Consider the following 18,745-nt stretch of genomic DNA (forward strand, 5'->3'; position numbering starts at 1 on the left):
ACTGGTGTTTGCTCCTGACGTGGCAACAATCTCCATTCCCTCCCAGATCAGCTTAGAAATGGTCAAGGAGGCATGAGGGGATTTCAGGGTTTGTGACCTCTAGCTCTTCTAGGACATTCTGGACGTCCCAGAATGTCTGAACATTTGCGAAGAGCTTAGGAGACAGGGAGAAGCTCCTATTTATAGAACAGGCCCAGGGCATGGTGTGAGAAGACAAACTGAGGAAAGGGGTCTTTGGTAACGTGGCTTCTGCACTGTGGAGCTTGGGTCAGCGCAGCATGGGAGTCCTGTTAGGTGTTCAGTGAAGGCATTTAGAAAGGAATAAGAGGCTGGATTTTGAGTGAGGAAATGCTTCAGAAAACTCAGCCACATGAAAGAGCTAATGAAGTGGCTATTTGCAGGGCCTGGAGCAGACAGATGGCCAGCAACTGCAAAGGCTGCACACGTTAAAATATACATCGGCCAGAAAGAGGCTGAGGTCTTCTGTGACCAGATCCAGTGCCCACGCACCCTGGGGCTCAGCCCGCAAGTTGATTGCATGAAGGGTCGAAGGCATCACACGTCCAAGCACCGTGCTTGTCTGCAGGAGGTTGGCTTGGCCCAGAATCGCCTTCTGCCTGATGGGAAGGTAGGCAAAACCAGTTCTTGCTGTTATTTCTTCAGTTGCGGTGGATGTAGAGTTTCAGGAGAAAATCTGAATGAGGACAAACTCTGGGAGAGCTGGTGAGAGATCACCTTTGACAGAGTTTGCCTGGAAGCAGTGTGAAGAGGGGTCCCAGGGAAGATGTGTGAATGCTCATCAGACAGTACTTGCCAAAGTTGATGTTGTGTTTCGAAGTTGGAGGGTTTGTGAGCAAATTGCAGGTGTGGCAGAAAAAGAAAGTCTTTGCTGACAGGGTTTGAACCCTGTTACTAGCCGAGTGATCTTGACTGTGACCTCCCACCTCTTCGAACTTCTTTTCCTTTACCTCCTAAGTTGAGAGAGCTACCACAACATGGCTGTGTTGTTGAAAGGATTAGATATGGGTCTTGCATAACACAGTGGTGTCTGCACAGAGTGGGGAGGGAGAGTTGGGTCTTTCTGGTTATGGTTGAATTCAGCTCCTCATTTGGCACAGGAGGAAACAAACCTGTGGAGGTAAGTGCTCTGCCCAAGGTGGCTCAGCTCCCCCAGAGTAGAGCCAGAAATGTGCCCTTCTCTACCCTGCCACTCAGGCCACGGCTTTGGGGTTGGGGTACTGCCCCAGAATAAAAAAATACATATTTGGTCTAGAGCTCCTAAAACTTGCAACTTACTATCTTTTGTATGTTAAGGAGATGAATCCCAGGTGGACGATGGAGAGCTAAGTAGCCTGAGGATAGAGGACTGGTCACCCCCAAACAACCCCAGGATTAAGGATTAGATCTTTCAGTCCCATCCTGGATCTCCACAAGGGTGAGGGTCTGGAGGTTAAGTTCCACCACCAGTGGCCAATGAATTTAATCAAATATGCCTCTATACTGAAGCCTCATAAAAATCCCTGAATGATGGGTTTGGGGAGTTTCTGGGTTGGTGAATACACCTAGATTCTAGGAGGATTATGTGCCCAGAGAGGGCATGGAAGCTCTGCCTTGCGCCCCAGCCCCCACACCTTGCTCTCTGTGTCTTCCATTTGGCTGTTCCAGAGTTGTATTTGTTGTAACAGACTGGTTAACGTAAGTAAAGTGTTTTCCTGAGTTCTGCAACTTGGGAGTGAGATGGAGTCAGGCAAGGCAGGAGTCTTGGGACTGAGATGGAGTCAGGGAAGGAATGGATCAAACCCAATTCCTGTATGAAATGCTCTGCACCCCAGTCCTCATGGGGATGGGCCAGAGTGTCCCCGACACTGACATTGCATCATTTAGAGCTTGTGACAACCCCTTGCCCATGAAGTCGGACAAGTTAATATGAAACATTTTAGTCTTGAAAAAATAAATCTACATTATTTGTCTTAATAACGAAAAAAAATAACAGATAATGTTGACTGAACACTTTCTCGCTGTCAAGCACAGTTCTAAGACTTCCATGAATGAACACGTGCTGGCCTCTGGTGGCTGTGAGGCCAGCACTCTTAGGGTCCCATCTTATAGATGATGGTGCAGAAGCTCAAAGAGATTACATGGTATATCCAAACCACTAGGCCAGCAAAGGGGCAGTTGGCTTTGAGGGGACAGACTGAGTCCTCTGCATCTCTGCTCACCAACAAAGAAAGAACGTGCAAAATGTGGAAAGACAGTTGAGGGACAAAGGCAGCTCTCACCTCTCGGTAAATGACACCTGCCTGGACCAGCTTCTTTTGCCAGGCTAGCAGATGGAATGCAATGTTGAAAAGTACACCATGTAACCCCTGAGGAAAGTGTTGGTGTACCTAGAGTCACCGAAGTAAGCGGTGCAGGGACACTAAATGCCTACTGTTGGTTAAATGCAGTTAAGTGGCAAGGAGCCAGGGACCTAGTGATCTGGTTTCAACATGAATGTACACCGATGCTAAGACAACTGGAAATGCAGCTGATTAGGTATCTGGGAGTTGTGGACCCAGAACTGTGGCGCCATCCTCATGGGAATCTTGTTTCAGGACACGAGGTTGCCAGATTGATGGGACTCGAGTCATGGGTGCCTCTGCTGAGGGGGGAAAGAGGGAGGAAGGAAGGAAGGGAAGGAAGGGAAGGAAGGGAAGGAAGGGAAGGAAGGAACTCTGACAGGTATGATCTGAGAAGACACAGTTAGTTGATGGCTTAAGGTGGATGCCCTGGGCCTACCCGTGAAAGCGGAGCAGAGGGGATCCTCCCTGGAAGGTGGAGTGGGCAGGCGATGGGGTGGACGTGACCACACATTTGGGCAGCCCTTCAGTATTGAAACGGGTAACTCTTGACAGGTTTGGATAAAGTCAGGATTTTGTACGGCTGGAATAAAGAGGGAGGAAGGAAGGTGGTAGAACAAACTAGGAAGGAGCAGAGTCGGGGCGTGAGGTAGGGGAGGATATGGAAGTCGGACTCATTGAAATGCAATGGGAGAGTTGAAGGCAAAGAGAGGGAAAGCATGGACTTTTGGAGGCAGTGGATGGAAGATCCTCTTATATTTAGTTGTATAAAGATTTGAGTTGGGAAGAAGGGAGGGACATGATCCCCATGTCTAAGTGTCTGCACTAGGCTTTCCAAACGAGTGATGGGGGCTGTCTCTCTTTCCGCACTTGAAGAAGATGTCATACCCTTTCCTATATGTCAGTGCGGTGGAGCGGGGCGTGCAGGTGAGAATAAGGCTACTGCAGGCGCTGAAGAAACGTGTAAATAAGAAGAGCAGCCAAAGTCTGAAGGACCCCACATCCACTGAGGAGTTAGTGAAGGTGAAGAGGGGTTATTATTTTGCTTTTGCAACTTCCTGCTCCTAATGATTATGTTACATGCTCTGAAAGACATAAGAAACATAAGTTGGATACATTATACACGTGATATATTTTGTAAATATAAGTTGTTACAAGAAATGTAAGTGGGATGCAGAGGGATTTGAAGAAACAGAGTGGGTCTCCTCCAGCTTTGCCATTAGAGTTACAAAAAAATTCAACCAATCGCGGAGTGGAGGATGAGGATGCATGCTCACGTGAATTAAAGTCAGCAGCTGCCTTTAGTACTTTGGTGTACTAGCTGAAGGTTTTCCCAGTTTCAGGCTACAAAAACTGTACGCCATATGATTTTTACCTTCTGAGTCTTGGTTATTGGGCTCAAAGTTCATTTTGCAAGTAAATAGTATATGTACTGTGTTATTCCTGCTCAGGGCTTAGACCGAGTGAAGTTACAGTTACCACGAATAATCTTCGAAAGAGAACAGAAAAGATCTGTTTGCAATTACTTTATTCAGTTAAGGGGAACTTTCCTTAGCAACTAAATACAAAACATCCCAATTTTATGTAATCTGCAGATTTAACTGCAGTCTACAAAAACTGCAATCAATTTTTAAAAACCCGATCACTGAGTAGATATGCAGAACACAGGCTGTTAATACAGGACATATGGTTTGGCCATGTTGATGTTTGAACTCTTTGTAATTTTGCATTTGAAACCCTATCAGGTATTTTTGAGGCAGAAACAGTATAATTAACTTGCTATGGCTTTTCGTAGTTGCAATTAGAGTGGAATCAGATAAGCATGTCTGTTGGATGACAAAAAAGGGGAGCATTTACATATTAGAGTCTCTTGGTTACAGCCCCAGGAAGACAATTGCAGAGAAATGCACTGATCACCCAATAGGCTTCTTTGGAAATAGTGGCCCCTTTTGGAGGATAAGAACACCAGAAATTATAGCTGAAGCTGTTAGACATCATCAGAGTGACTTTTTTTTTTTTTAAAGACTTTATTTTTTAAGAGTAGTTTTAGGTTTATAGCAAAATTGAGGGGAAGATGAAGATTTCCCATATGCTCCCTGTTCCCCATGTGCATGATCTCTCCAGTACCAACGTCGCCGACCAGAGTGGGATATTTATGACAACTGCTGATCCTGCATTGGCACCTCATAAGCACCCAGAGTCCATAGTTGACATTAGGGTTCATTCTTGGTGTTGTCCATCCTGTGGGTTTGGACAAATGGATAATGACGTGTATCCACCATTGTGGTGTCACGCAGGGTATTTTCACTGCCCGAAAACTCCTCTGTGCTCTGTGCTCTGCCTTCTCATCCCTTCCACTACCTAACCCCTGGTCACCACTGATCGTTACCTCTCTCCACAGTTTGGCCTTTTCTAGAATGTCATGTAGTTGGAATCGTTCAGGATGAAGCCTTTTCAGATTGGCTTCTTGCACTTAGGACCGTGCATTTAGGGTTCCTCCATGTCTTTTCATGGCTTGTAGCTTGTTGCATTTCAGTGCAGAATAATATTGCATTGTCTGGACGGACTCAAGGTGATTTTTTCATTTAATACATGGGGAAATGTGTCCTCAAAGGTTAGATGATTTCCCCAAATATACAGGAAGTTCATGGCAGAGCCTGACTGGGCCAGACCTCGCTCTCTCTAGCCCTTCTTTTCTCCACAATCAAGGGAAAGACTCTCACATTTGTTCTATAACATGGGCTTGCATACCTACAAGTTTTACCCTTTCTTTTCCTCTCAAGAGCTTCACAAGAAGCAAAGAGGTAAAATGACAAATTTGGGTTTCCCCCAGAAAAGCCTGTGTGGCCGGTCTGGGGGTGGGGACAGGCAGGCCCCTTCTCCATGGCTTCTCGGACAGCATGCCTGGAGCTTTCTAGACTCTCAGAGGAAATCTGTGCCTTACTGAGGAGGAGTTGGCTGGTGCAGGCTCACACCCAGGGACATCATCACTCTGAGGCCCCTGGCCCAGGGTGGACCCTGCAGTGAGTGAGCTTGGGGTCTTCCCAAAAGTGGCCGCAATTTCAGAGGCAGAGGCTTGAGACCCTGGGAGGAAAATCGTCTCAGCTCTCCCTGGGTTGGCAGCTACGCTGAGTCCTGGGCACCCGTCGGCCCTGATTACTGCAGCCCCTGCCCGAGGAGGCTCCCAGTCTGGGGCCCTGCCAAGAGGTGAGACTCACCTGATGTGCAGCACGCGCTATGCAGAAATGTGGACTGCATGCCCTGAGGCCCTCCCCAGGTTCCAGTCCTTCCTCTTGGCTGATGCAGCCCTTGGAAAACAAGCCTTCTGTTCCCCAGCCTGAGACGGCATGCATCATGAAGACAGAGCCCAGGGAGGAAGAAGCTTGTCTGTAGTCTCCTGTTGCATGGCTTTTCCTTTTCTACCCCCTGCACATGCATCCCTTGTGCTCCGTGGAGTGGAGCTGGGGGCTAAACAGCACTGACGAAGGCTATAGAACACAGCTGAGCTGGAATATAACCTTGAGACAGTAGCTAGAAACATCCTCTTTATTCAAAGGTAATATCAAAGTAAAACATGCTCATGGTAAAATACTCATGCAGCCCAAAGGGTTTAAAGTGCAGGACTCCAGATGCTCTCCAGTCTGTTCTGGAAGTGTGGAGCACAGGGCTTCTGAGGTTGTGAGCTAGTGGGTCAGCCTGAGGCTGGTTCCCAGACACGCACTCCCAGGTGGAGCTTCCCATGGTGCAGTGTTCGCCTGCATCTCACGTCTTCCCCGAAACTCTCCCTGCTCTCAGGTGTGCGCCGTTTTGCCTGTAACGTGGGACTTAGGGATGTCATCATGTGGTAAGGTTCCTCCTCAGACTCCCAGCCAAGAACCGTCGTCACCCTCATTTCAGTCTATTGAAATCTCATGACAGTTGATCCTAAAGGCGTTGATATTGCTGTCTCCACTGTATGGATAAGAAAACCAACGCCTCAAGTGTGAATTGCCCCAGATCATATTGCTGGATTGCTAGGAAGAAGTGAAGTGGTGTGTCTCCCCTGCCCCGCCCCCCACAGTGGGTTCCTTTAGAGCTGGAATCATGGCTCCAGTCTTTTTCCCTCAGAGCAAGTGTTCAGTTAACCCTCCATGACTGGATGGATGCATTGCTAAGCAGAAATGATCTTCTATGTTATTCTCACGCTTTGTTAGACATTATTTGTTAGAAATGACTCTTTGATTAAATTATCTGAGTGTTTCCCCTGCCCCCATATTAGGTTCCTCCAGGAAGGAAAATGGACCTTCATAGACTTGTGGCCTCTGCATTGGTTCTGTTATTTGCAGATGAATGAGAGTTGGGATGTGAGAAAGGGGTACCATTTCCCCCCTGGAGGAAATCACTGTGTAATGATTTTCCAAATTCTGTGCCAAAAAAAACAGACAACAACAACAACAACAAACTATGAGACTCCTAGTCCCATACAAGCAGAAGATTCCAGAGGGGGAAAAATACTCTTCAAATTCTCTGGCATAGGAAAGTTGGCTGCATGTTTTGAATCTATATGGAGGTCAGAAATACCAAAACCCTCTACCTTCCATCCTCCAGTCCCTCAGATTCCCTCACCAACCTGTTCATTCCACGTGCGCCGCCAGCCTGGCCAAGGCAAGTATGAGCTCTGGATCAGCACTGAACTGGCGGGCCCTCCTTCGGCCAGTGTTGATAAGGTTATACAGCTGTGTCCTCCCAGTGCAATGGGCACTGTGGTGAGGGAGGCCTGGACTTGGTATTTAGACAAATTGGGCCGTGTTTTCTGCACTTTCTGTGCCATATGCTCATGTGAGAGTGGGGTAATGAATGCATGTGCAGAGCAGAACTAGGACGGCCACAAAAATATTATTTCTAAACCAGCAAAACCACAAACACACGAAAGGCAAACATTTCTATGGTAAATGTATGCCCCCCCCCTCCCCGAGCTAAACTGTAAGAATAGCCATTATTCTCAGTATCACAAGGATTCCTCATTTGTTTTGCATTACTAGAAACAAGGAGTCCTTGTGAAGTACTTTTTCACATAAATGTGACTTTCCATTCCAAATATCAGTGACGATCTTTGTAAGTAACGTATCGTCTTCTCTGCCTTGCTGGTCTCAGAAGGGATAAAGCTAACGGGGTTTACTGACTGTACGGAAGTGAACGGAGTCCTAAATTCATGTCCGCCTAGAATCCGCAGTGTGATTCGTTTAGTCTGCTCAGGCTGCCATCACAAAATACCATAGACTGGGTAGATTAAAGTAGAAATTTATTTTCTTAGGTTCTGGAGGCTGAAGTCCAAGACCAAGGTGCCAGCATGCTCAGGCTCTGTTCCTGGCTTGCAGACGGCCCCTTCCTCACTGTGTCCTCACATGGTGGAAAGAGAGAGCGAGCTCTGGGTATCTCATTCTCTTCTCTTAAGGACTTGAGTCCTATCAGATTAGGACCCTATTCTTAAGACCGAATTTAACTTTAATTACTTCTTAAAGGCCTGATCTCCAAATATAGTCAGTCATGCAGGTGGTTTTGGCTTCAAAATTTGAATTTTGGGAGGACATATTTTAGTTCATAGCAGTGATCTTATTTGGAATTGGTGTCTTTGCACCAATTTTAACTTTTAACTTTTAGCTAATTACATCTAGTTAAAATGAGGTCATCCTGGATTAGAGTGGGCTTTATCTAATGACTGGTGTCCTTATAAGAAGTGAAAACAGAAATAGAGAAGAGAGTGCCACATGAAGATGGAGTCAGAGATAGAAAGGATGTCCCTACAAGTCAAGGGACACCAGGCTTCTGGCAGCCATCAGATGGTAGAAGAGGCAAGGAGCACACTCCCCTCTGAGTTCCCAAGAAGGAACCAACTCTGCCCACACACTGATTTCAGACTTCTGGCCGCCAGGACTGTGAAAGAATAGATTTCTTTTGTTTTAAGCCACCCATTTTGTGATAATTTATTATGGCAGCCCCGGGGAACTAGCACACTGACTTCGTCACCATAGTGGTGCCCTGCTGTTCGACATGGCGGCCTAGTTTAGGGTGTTTGTTTGCTGGGCACTTTCTATGCTGTCACATAGTAGACACTAACAAGGAAGTGTTGCTGAATGAAGATAGAGGGTCTTACTATCAGTTTTCATTGTCCACACTGCTGTAAGCAAAGAAGACCACTCATTAAGCCTAGAGTGGCTGGTAGGAATAAGTGGGTAGGACATGGAGCAATTCCTGGCACACAGTGAGGGTTAGCTTTTATTTCATAAAGTCAAGGTTGCTGGTATCCTTCTTTCTTTCTTCCTCCCTCTCTCCCTTCCTTCCTTCCTTCCCAATGAGATACTATTTATTTTTTTGAGCCCTTTAAGTGTTTATAATGCATTTTTGCATTATCGCATTAGCTCTCCACATGTCCTTGAGAAGAAGACAGGACAGGTATTGCTACCCCCATTTTAGAGATGAGAAAACTGAGCTTCAAGAACGTCATTCTCTGATGAAAATCACTTGGCTCATTATGACATTGCTGAGACTCAGCCCTATATACTACTCTCATTTCTTTAACCTGCCTTTATAGGAGTATTAAATTAGGAATCAGAAGAGATGAGCTTCGGTTGGAGCTGTACCGATGTTATCTGGGGAGGCTGGTGCTCTAACTTCATGTTGGATAGCATATCCCATTGTTATTAATGTGTCAATGTATTCGAAACTCATTTGTTCCTCTAAGAAACGGTGATTGAGTCCACATTACGTGCTGCTGGTTTAGGCACTGGAGTGTAACTGGAGAAAGACACAGAACCTGCTCTCGTGGAGCTTCTGGATCATTAGGAAGACAAGCAATTACTGAGATGGAAGGTGAAGGAACGCTATGCCAGTGGATGCTCCCAGCAGTCTTTGAACCAAGCCTAGAGAGGGTAGAGGGAAGGCCTCCCAGAGATGCTCCCAGTCCAGAGTCTGGGAGATGAATAGCAACTGGCCAGGCAATGGAAGAATGCCAGTTCAGGCTGATGGAAGAGTCGAGAGGTGCATTTGGCTCAAAAAGAAGGAAGGAAGGAGAGAAGGAAAGAAGACCATGTGGCTGACAGTTAGACTTTGAACCTGGAGTGGGAGTGTAGTGAGAGGTGAAGCCTCTAAGGAGGCAGGGGCCAAAGTCGGGAACAGCCTGGGGCCCTCTTCGTGGATTCTCAGGTCCCCAGGCACGAGGGGAGGCCATCGAAAGGTTTCCTGCAGGGGCGTTGCGCTCAGATGCATCTTAGAAGCTTCGTTCTCACCGCTGGTGGAATCTGGGAATAGAGGCAGAGCTCCGTCCGTTGGCTGCACGGGGATTCCAGCGGCCCAGCCAGGGTGGTGACCTGTGCAGGATGCAGGGTGCACAGGGCCCCTGTTTGGTTAAAGGCTGGGAGGAGGGATGAGGACGCGGCAAGGACGACTTCTTCTTCTGGTGGAGGAAGCAACACAGAGACACGTTTTTCAATAAATTATGTTTTAGTAACCACAGGAGCAAAGTGAAGAGGAATTAGAGGCGAAGTGAGAATTCAGTTCTGCTGGGTTTTCATGAAGCCGTGAGTTTATATTTGAATCCTATTTCCCCTGTTCATTTCTTCACTTGTCTCGTCCATGCAGCCGCATTTCTGATGGTTCTGTGGCGCCGTTTCTGTGGGGGATTTTATTTGGAATTACCGTTAAAGTAGTTCCCTTACATGTAGTAATTGTTTATATATTTCTATTAAGTGAATTTTCACAGGTGCATATGGCATGCCGAGGGCTGATTTGAATACCATATGAACTGAGAAACATATTGAAGACAGGCAAGATTGTGGGCAAGGATTTCCTGGGAAAAGGATGGTCTTCCTGGGGAGGGATCTGAATGTCTTCTTGGACTTCCTGAAAATATTCACTAGAAAACACACTAGGGGGAAAAAGAAAAAGCAACAGCAAGGAAGACTTCAGCAGCTGTGTGCAAGAGGGACCGTGCCCTTGAGTCACGTGAAGAAGACACGGGGCTTTCAGGGGAAAGAAAGGCTTTGGTTTGAGCTTCCTTCCATCGTGGTCCAATCTTGTCCAAGCCATAAAATTTCTCTGAACTCAGTTCTTACAGCTGTAAAATAGAGATAATGACATTAGTATTACAGTTTTTAAGTTGTGTATAACCTGATGCTTGGCAGTTGAGTGCTGCAAAAAAGTAACTCTTAATGTGATGATCTCCCTAAGTATTTAGACGCCAGTACCATCTCCTTTTTGAGACAGAGGGACCCCTTGTGTGATGACTTACTGAATGCCTTCTAACATTCACAAAGCCAACAAACAAAGCAAAGCTCTTCCTTAGGGGTGGAAACTTCCCCTACTTAGCCCAAGCCAAAAAAATAGATTTATTTTGGAAAGTTTTTTTAAAAATTCATCAGGCTATTGTTTCTGGGGTTGGAGTTTGATTTGGTTTGAATTATGGCAGTACAAAATAAATACTGTAAATAAATAACAGAGATACCCTTTAATTTTAGAGCTGAGGAATCTAAGTACACTCTGTGCTGGATTTATAAACATGTAGCCAGTTTCCAGATAGAGTTACTGAAAACCAGGGCTCTTGTAATTGTCCCTGTGTGAAGCCCAGGCTGGACAGGAAGAGTAGTGCAGTCAAAACCTGGCTGATCCCGTGGGCAAAGTGTGAGCCATTGCCAGTCTTCAAGTCTAGGTGTCACAGTGCCTTTTCAGGAATCTTAAATAGCCCCACCATTATGCAGTTGGGCCCATTAGTCGATGAAACCGGAAGGGGCTTTAGCATTTGTCAGATATGGGCCCCTTGATGATACGGTTAAGCTTCCACCGTGAATTATTGGCAGAGCCCGGAGTGCTCACTTTTGCTTACATAGCACTCTACAGTTTGCACAGGGTTCCCATTTACAAGATCTCCCTCAAACTTCAGAGAGGTAGAGTCACCTGCCCGCATGATTGTAGGCTCTCATTGAACCAGACATGTAAGAAGTACCCTCATATATGTTCCCTGAGTTCATCTGTTTGAAATTGTTCCCACTGTATAGATGAGAGAATGTGGAAGTGATTTGCCTGCCTCACATTCTAAGCTGTGACACCAGGATGAGATTTGAACACATCTCATTTTCTAATTGCAATCCAGTCATTATTTTACTATAACATTATAGTAAATTGCAAATAGAATAAGTTGTTGTTTATTTACTTATTTCCATTCTCCCTCCTACTTGGAAAAAAATAAAACAAAGGAGAAGAAAGAGGAGAACAAAACATAGAAGCAGGGGTATACATGGAAAATCTACAGTACTTCATTGAGGAAGAAAAACGCCATATGGCCAAGAGAAGTTAAATCTAACATCCCAGTGGTGGGTTTTTCTCCTATGTTTCGGGAAAATCATTTGCTTTCATTTCTGAACTGTATACCTACTTCCCAAAGTCGGAATCACGGACTACTTTGAGGATTTGCAAGCCCCTCTCTCAGAATGGACCCATTTACCCCCTTGGGAATGGTAAGATTAGGAACCAGAGGCAGCACTGGGGGTCCAAGCCGGGATGAAAACCAGCATCTGGCGTCCTTTGATTTCTCCCACCAACATACAGATAGGTGGTAGGGACAGTGGGTGATGAAGTGACTCCCTGACCCTGGGAATGAGGCACTTGAGATGGTTCCTCAGTCTGAAGCTCCTGGGGCTGCCTGGAATCAGGCCCAGCTTAACAACACACGACGTTGTGCAAAGCTGATGGGTGCCTTGCATGAGACTGAGGCTGAAGGTGGGAGGTCCCAGCTGTGTTTCAGGAGAACCGAAGGGCAAGGCTTTGGGTAGCAAAGAATCCAGCTGATAGGTGTCTGGACAAGATCCAGACCGAGGTAGCAAGGGAGGGTGGACTTCCTTTGCCCGGAGGCTCTGTAATCACCAGACTCTTGTGTGAAGCTGGTTCTTTAAAGTGATGCTCAAGTATGAAAGCATAGTGAGCTGTAGTATGGAAGGAAACATCTTGTTTACAAATGTCAGGCAGTAATTAGCATATTTTAAAGAGAGGAGCCACAACTGCTGGCTTTTGTTAGTTGAAAACCGCAGTGCTTTCTTGTGGCTCTGCTTTAAGAGGCCGGGTAGACATGGAGGCTCTGAACCCGGTTCATAAATAGTTGATTTCATATTTTAAAATCTTACACTAAAACTGTCACCCCCTCTCATGGATCACAGATGGTGAAGAACTAATTTGTTACTGTTTGATAACTGCTTTTATGTATCAAAGCTCTTATTTACTGCTCTGTGGGGGAAATGACAGACTAAGAGCGATTGTGTGTTTCTCTCTGCTTCTCTTCAACTGCAAAGCTTCTTGTTTTCTCCTTAGCATGTTTCTTGTTTGAAATACAAAATTGTGAATCTTTTGCATATGCTTGCTTGATTGAACCCACTTTTGGGGGGGATATGAAGATGCCTCTCCAAGCACAGACCTGAGGCCTCCTTTCTGATCGTTTTTAGCGTCCTAATGCTACATGCAGACCAGTCTCCACTCCCCTCTCAAGTCACAAAATGTTTCTAATTAGAGATGCAAATTGGGGCTTTGCTTTTGAAAACTGTCAGGGAAATGTATGAAAGTGCAAGAACAGTTATGAGGTGGATCCAGATCAGATGTTCCTAGTACCCAGGCAAGCCCTCTTTTTTTAACTACTTATTTTTATTCGTTTGTTCGTTTGTTCATTCATTCATTCATTCATTCATTTTGTATTTAATTCACTTTTTCATCCAATCAGCCAGTTGAATTATTTCCTTTGTAGTAGGATGTTCTGGCTAGATTAGAGTTTAGCTGTAGGTAGGTACAGCGGGGGCTGATGTTGGTGTATGCTCATCACCACCCTTACCCCTGCCTGACCTTGGAGTGCCCTAAGCATAACACAAAATGTCTAGAAGAAAAGTCAGCAATCAGTTAGCTCAGGTTGGCAAACTATAGTGCATGAGTGAAGAATGACTCTTATATTTTCAAATGTTGGGGTTTTAACAAAAGCTTTTCTTATTGTGAAAATTATATGAAATTCAATTTTCAGTTTTGTTAGAACTCTGTGACATCCGCTTGTTGACAAATCAGTTTGGGCCACTTTCATACCACAGTGGCAGAGTTGAGTTGTGATAGGGTCTGTGACCCACAAAACCTGAAATGTTTATTTTTACAGAAAAAGTTTACCAAACCCTGAGCCAGCTCATTCCCTGATTTCTTTGACACAATAGGAAAGAACTCAAATCATACCCCTGGTTGTGATTCAGACATGTATAAGCCATTCTGATAAAATATGTGTGTGTGTGTGTGTGTGTGCATGAATGCACATGGATTAGGAGGAGCGGGATGTGGGGTGCCAGAAGTTATGTTGGTATGATAGGTTTTATTCAATAGTAGAGACTTTGTAAGGGAAAAAATTGAAAGAAGAGGGAAAAGCAGAGATTTATGAGTTTGAGGTAATCCTTGAACTCAAATTAACCCATCCTCCCCACCCTACTTCTCCCAAATACAGTAAGAAGTGCAAGCATTAGAATTGAAATAATTGTATCCTGTAATTTGCAGCTCTTCTACTATAAGACCCAGATTCTAAACCTCCATGCATTAAAAGAAGGTCTTTCCTGCTGACAGATAGAGAGCTGAACCCCCAGGCCTAAGGGCCACAGAGAGGAGGGGGACTGCGAGCAGTGCAAGGGGCCTGGTTTGGGACAGGCGGCCGCTGCATGGGTAAAAGTAGCAGCCAGGGTCTATTAATCAGGAAATTTAGGCACCACATCTTGAAGCTGTGTTACCTACACCAGGGCTAGCAGGCTGATGGAATTCAGGGCATGGTCAGGCTTTGCATTTGTTCACTGAACAGTTACTGTTCTCAAGGTTGCACTAGGTGTCAGGGATAATAGGAGGTGCCTGTTTCGAGGAGGGACCCATGGCATATTCCTTACTCTAAAGGCAAAAAAAAAAAAAAAAAAAGAAATGCAATCCAATAAATAAGCACAGAGAAATGGCCCTGTGTGTAATTTAGCCTCATCCTTTGTCGCTCTCCCTCCACTCACTGAGCACCAGTCGTCCTGCCCAAGGTTGCCTCCTGCCTTAGGGCCTTTGCACATTCTGCTCAGTTTCTGTACACAGATATTCTTTCTCCACACCAATTTCATCTATTCTTTTTCTTCTCCTTTTTTATCTAACGTAACTTCATCTGAGAAGACGTCACAACTCTTCAGACTAAAGTCTTTGTCTTTTGTGTTTTCGTTAACTTCATTTTTTCTTCTTTTCTCTGATAATAGCACTTACTGAAGTTTGCGATATTTGTATTAGTGCTATTATTTATTTGATGTCCTCATATTGACTCTAAGATCCCTGAAAGCAAAAACAATGACTGTTCTTTCTGTCATCATATCCCAGGTGCCCAGGAGAGGGCTTGTATGCAGTAGTGAATTCCAGTTTCTGAATGAATGAAACCTGCCTCCCCTCTGAGCCTGTCTGTGTTTCAGGCACCGTGCTAAATGCTGTCCACATCATACTGTACTGCACGTAGCACTCCATGGTAAGGAATTAATTTCATTTTACAGATGGAGAAGACAAGGATGCTTTGAGGATTTGGCAGAGTTCTGACGGATAGAACCCATTTCAATCTGACTCCAAATCTCTCACGACTATTTCACAGATAAGGAAATTGTGTGTAACACATCATGATTCAAATCAATTCCCACTAGGAAAGAAAAGTGCCATGGAAAATATTTTATTCTATACACAAAAAGGTTTCCTCAGCATGTTTTATCAACATAATCATCGTCACATTATCATCATTAAGACATGAAAGAGAGGCAGACAATCGAGCGGCTCTCCTTCCCTTCTCTGTCACGCAGGGAGCAGACGGGACAGGGAATTGTAAGCTGTGTTTTGCTCTACTTTTAATCATGTTTCCTTTCTTGAATAATGACAAGGTGCTAGAGTGTTGGGAGGAGTTAGGGAAGAGCCCGCGGCCAGCTGATGTGTCCCACCCAGAAGTGGGAGGGGACTTCTAAGTCCTCCCGCCCCTGGTTGACTGGGAGGAACAGAATAAATACTCTCCTACATGTTTGTTTCCAGGACCCTTCCCATCTCCCTTATTGTAGGAAAATCTCTGATTTTTTTCTTTATTTGAGAATAAATTGCTCACGTTCAGCTTAATTGTGCTGTATTTTGAGGTTTGAGATTTTAAATACATTTTCATATAAGTAATTTAAGCTATCCCCGCCCCCCCTCCCCCAGACACACACACGTTTATTATGTTGCCCAGGGTTAGATTTTGAAGCACCGAACATATGAAATCGAGAAAATGTATTTTCCATGACGCTCTTTGAAAAACACTCATGCCTCATAAATACTGGGATGTGGGCTTAGCCCACAGTCCGTGCATGCCTGGGGGTCACCCGCCTCTTATCGTGCATTTCTGCATTACTCTGCCCACGTGAAGTCTCAGGGGGTGAAATGGCCGTGTGAAGCCATTTGCAAAAAATGCATGTAAAGAAGATCAAGACTTCAGAGTGTTCTTAACCTTCCTTAGAACAGAAAGTCATGGTGCTGATGATGCCAGGGACCATAATTAACACAACAGGCGTTTAGGATGCATCTTACATTTGGCAAAGACCCCTCACAGTTACTTTTGTCATGAAATCGTCATACTCTTCTTTTCAGTATTATTTAGTATTACTACCTCACTATGCAAATGAGGAAATGGAGTTACAGAGGGCTTATGGGAAATTGCACACATGATACAATAAATGAATGATGGTGCCAAGGAAACTGTCTTACTGTCTTCCAAGGAATAGAGGGATATTTCTCTGCTACCTGAATTCTCTCTCCATCTATCCTCTCATTCCCAAAAAACACAGTGATACAGGAGAAAATCTACAAAAGAAATGTCTCAGTGAAAGATTAAAATCTTGACTTAAACTCACATTGAAGTAAAAATAAGATGACCATGTACTCGCCTGGGAGGGTCCCAGTGTATGCAGGTGTCCCTGCATAATTGTTCACTCCTCCCACCTTGACACTCCCAGTGTCCCAGTGTGAGTAACAGGCCATGGACCTTGTGGACAGTAAATCACATGACTCCCTACCCCTCCCACCACCAGGCGCAGTTAGAAAGGACTGAGCAGGCTTGGTTGGGGACGGGTAGGGAAGAAAAGGAGAGGTGATCAGGCACACCTGAAGAGGAGGGAGAGGGGCTGGTCACCTTCTCTTCCGTCTTTCTTATAGGCCTGGTTCTGAAGTTGTGTAAGAACAAGACACATTCCACAGCAGTCATTGAAATCACGGGGATGTCTCCTCCCTCCTTTCGCTCCCTTCCTCTTTACTCCCTTCCTTCCTTTCTTCTTTCCTTCTTTCCCTCCTTCCCTCCTTCCTTCCCTCCTGAATAGTATCATTACTCTTTTTCAGTCTCATGGAGGTATAATTGACAACTAGAATTGTAAGCTATTTAAAGTGCATGTTGTGATGAGGTCCAGGCACGCTGTGGAAGGGCCCTCCTACCTAGTTAGTGGACACATCCATCACATCACATACTTATCTTTTTGGGTTTTTTAGTGAGAACATTTAAGTCCTACTCTCTCAGCAAATTTCTTAGACAATACAGTGTTATTAGCTATAGGTACCTTGTTATATTATACATCAGATCCTTAGATCCTGCTCATCTTATAGCTGACTTTGTACCCTTTTACCAACCTCTCCCTGCCCCTGCCAACCCCCAGCCCCTGCTTTTCTACTCTGTTTCTCTGAGTTTGACTTTCTTTTTTCTTTTATAGATTCCACATGTAAGTGACACCATGCAGTCTTTATATTTCTGTGCCTTATTTCATTTAGTTTAATGCCCTCAAGTTCTATCTATCTTGTTGACGGCATTTCCTTCTTTCTCATGGCTGAGTAATATTCCATGGTCTATGCAGCAGGAGAGGTCTTTCTTTTTTTTTTTAACTTTTTTAATTCCAGTGTAGTTAAAATAAAGTGTTATATTAGTTTCAGATGTACGTTACAGTGATTCAACAGTTCTATATATTGCTCAGTGTTCATCATGATAAGTGTACTCTCAATTCCCTTCATCCATGTGCCCCTCCCCACCTCCCCTCTGGTAACCACCAGTTTGTTCTCTGTATTTAAAAGTCTATTTTTTTGCTTGTTTTTTTTTTTCTTTGTTTTTTTTTTTTATTTCTAAAATTCCACATATGAGTGAAATTATATGGCATTTGTCTCTGACTAACTTATTTCACTCAGCATACCCATCCATGTTGTTGCAAATGGCAAGATTTCATTTTTTATGCCTGAATAATATTCCATTGTACATATACACCACATCTTCTTCTTCTATTCATATAAATGATGCTGCTCCCAAAATTGGACTATTGTAAATAATGGTACAGTAAACATAGGGGTGCATGTATCTTTTCGCATTAGTGTTTTCATATTCTTCGGGTAAATACCCACTAGTGGAATTACTGGACCATATGGCAATTCCATTTTCAAGTTTCTGAGGAACCTCCATACTGTTTTCCACAGTGTCTACACCAGTTTGCATTCCCACCGACAGTGCCTGGGGGTTCCTTTTTCTCCACGTTCTCACTAACACTTGTTGTTTCTTGTGTTTGGGATTTTAGCCATTCTGACAGGTGTGAGGTGGTATCTCATTATGGTTTTGAGTTGCCTGATGATTAGTGATGTCGATCATGTGTCCTTTGGCCATCTGTATGTCTTCTTTGGAGAATTGTCTGTTCATGTCTTCTGCCTATTTTTTAGTTGGATTTTTGTTTTGTTTTTTGGTTGAGTTGTAAAAGTTCTTCATGTATTTTGGATACTAACCCTTTTTTGGATATGTCATTTGCAAGTTATCGTCTCACATTCCATAGGTTGTCTTTTAGTTTTGTTAGTTGTATCCTTTGCTGTGCAGAAGCTTTTTATTTTGATGTAGTCCCAGTAGTTTATTTTTGCTTTTGTTTCCCTTGCCTCTGGAGACATCTCTAGAAAAATGTTTCTATGGCCAATGTCAGAGAAATTACTGCCTGTGCTCTCCTCTAGGATTTTTATGGTTTCAGGTCTCATATTTAGGTTTTTAGTCCATTTTGAGTTTATTTTTGGTGTAACAAAGTGGCCCAGTTTCATTCTTTTGCATGTAACTGTCCAGTTTTCCTAGCACCATTTGTTGAAGAGCAGGAGAGGTCTTTCTTAATAGGACTTGAGGTTTGCACAACATCTGTGACCGCTCATCTGGATCCTCCTCTCGCTTTCCCTATGGCTGTGCCCCCACCCAGTTATGTGGTGTCCTGTTGGGCTTCCACACTTCTCTGTCCACCTGCAGCCATGGCCAACCACTCAGATTTGCCCACAATGTGTGAGGAAACACTTTCTTTGAGCCATGGTTTCTTCCCTTAGTCTTCCTCATGCCGTCTCCGAGTCCG

At 44.5% G+C, this 18,745-nt stretch overlaps 1 long non-coding RNA gene across 1 annotated transcript in view; it reads left to right on the forward strand.

The window, feature by feature from the left end:
* LOC135361710 (uncharacterized) overlaps positions 1-18,745 on the forward strand; it is a 570,432-nt gene that overhangs the window by 224,619 nt on the left and 327,068 nt on the right. The window contains exon 5 of the long non-coding RNA XR_010405408.1: positions 402-628. This is a non-coding gene — a long non-coding RNA (uncharacterized LOC135361710). The remainder of the gene's footprint in view (positions 1-401; positions 629-18,745) is intronic.

The sequence above is a fragment of the Mirounga angustirostris genome, unplaced genomic scaffold (genome assembly GCF_029215605.1).
Source record: "Mirounga angustirostris isolate CCGP_5_RB_7025 unplaced genomic scaffold, mMirAng1.0.hap1 SCAF_10, whole genome shotgun sequence".
In the NCBI taxonomy this organism is placed as follows: Eukaryota; Metazoa; Chordata; class Mammalia; order Carnivora; family Phocidae; genus Mirounga; species Mirounga angustirostris.